Source organism: Eutrema salsugineum, unplaced genomic scaffold, assembly GCF_000478725.1.
Source record: "Eutrema salsugineum unplaced genomic scaffold, Eutsalg1_0 scaffold_14, whole genome shotgun sequence".
NCBI classification, from domain to species: domain Eukaryota; kingdom Viridiplantae; phylum Streptophyta; class Magnoliopsida; order Brassicales; family Brassicaceae; genus Eutrema; species Eutrema salsugineum.
In genome coordinates, this window is record NW_006256877.1 from 1,247,795 (window position 1) to 1,249,396 (window position 1,602).

Consider the following 1,602-nt stretch of genomic DNA (forward strand, 5'->3'; position numbering starts at 1 on the left):
GGTTGCGGATATCTTGGGCGATTTCTTCATGTACCTCAGCGATTCGTCTCTCCATAGCTTCGGTGCTTTTTGAACTATCTATGATTTGCGATAGTTGCACGTCCATGCTATCAACATGAGTGGAAAGAGCTTCAAATTTACCATTAAGGTCAGTGTATAGGCAGTCCACGCTTATATCCACATCGTCTGCTAATCTTTGCAGCTTCATAAGAAGTGGTTGCACCATAAGGTCGAGCTTGTTGTCTTGAGAGGTTGGAGATGATTTTGGAGCAGGTTGGAGATTCATATGGGCGTGATCTTGTGCTCCAAGTTGATGATTAATCTCAGCTGCATTAACTGCTTCACAGACATTAACAGAACGCTGCTGATTTTGGATAAACAATTTCACCATGGCTTTAAGTTCTTCAATCTCCTTATGATCATGGGAAGTAGAACGCGATGTTCTTCTTTGATCAGGACAATTGTTTCTGCTGCTTGCAGCAAGATTATTAATCAAGATGTAAGCTTCTTCCACAGTCATTGTCATGAAGTTTCCATCGCTTGCTACATTTAGAGGTGCCCTTAGATGTGCATTCAAGACCATCATAGAAAGTGTTCAAGATGCATGTCTCTGTAAAACCGTGGTGAGGACATTCTCTAATGTAGCCTTTATAACGATCCCAAGCTTCATGAAAAGGTTCGCCTCCTTTTTGTTGGAACCTAAAAATCTTGTCTCTAAAGAAGTTTGATCTAGAGGTGGTGTAGAAATGGTTAAGGAAGGCGGCCTTGCATTCGTCCCATGATCCGAGTAAACCAGGAGACAAAGCCTTAAACCATGCACGTGCCTTATCACAGAGAGAAAATGGAAACAACTTGCACTTTATGAAATCTGCAGGAACTCCGATCGATTGCTTGGTGCTGCATATTTCTTCAAAATCTTCAAGATGATCCATAGGGTTCTCCGATGCATTGCCATGGAACCGGATCTGCTTGACCAATTTTATGAGCTTCGGACTTATCTCATAGTCTACATTGATGGGTTGTAGACTAATGGGAGAACGGTTCTCATAGAAAGCATACGGACTGTTATAATCTCTTAGAGTTAAGCAAGGAGCGTTTTGAAAACCTAATGTGCTCTTCAACGTTTTGCTGGACGTGGTGGTTATCTCTAAGCCTATTTAAACCTTGCAAGTGTCTATTGTTATCGCCCATCTCTAATTTTATTTGTGTGCGTGTGTGTGTGTGTGTGTGTTTTTTTTTAATTAATTAATTATTTAATTTATGTATATATATATTTTTTTTTTGTTTTTTTATTTTGTTTTTTAGTTTATATATATAATTTTTAAATTTTTTTTAAATGTTAATATATAGATTTATATATATTTTTTTTTTATATAATAATAAATATTTTTTTTAGTTATATATATTAATTTATATTTTTCCGTTTTTTAATATATTAATTTCTATATATGTATATATATATTTTATATAAAATAATAAATAGATATTTTTTTTTTTTTTTCAAAAATGAACAAGAGAACGTATGTTAGACTCGATTCTGACCTGAAACTCGTAGGCAACGTTAAAGGTCCCCGGCAACGGCGCCAAAAACTTGATGTGCTC

At 35.8% G+C, this 1,602-nt stretch overlaps 1 non-coding gene across 1 annotated transcript; it reads left to right on the forward strand.

Annotated features, from left to right (window-relative positions):
• Nucleotides 1–615: 615 nt before the first annotated feature.
• Nucleotides 616–726, forward strand: LOC112088680. The gene has a single exon (XR_002900625.1). It is a non-coding gene; the product is annotated as a small nucleolar RNA R71 (small nucleolar RNA).
• Nucleotides 727–1,602: the final 876 nt, after the last annotated feature.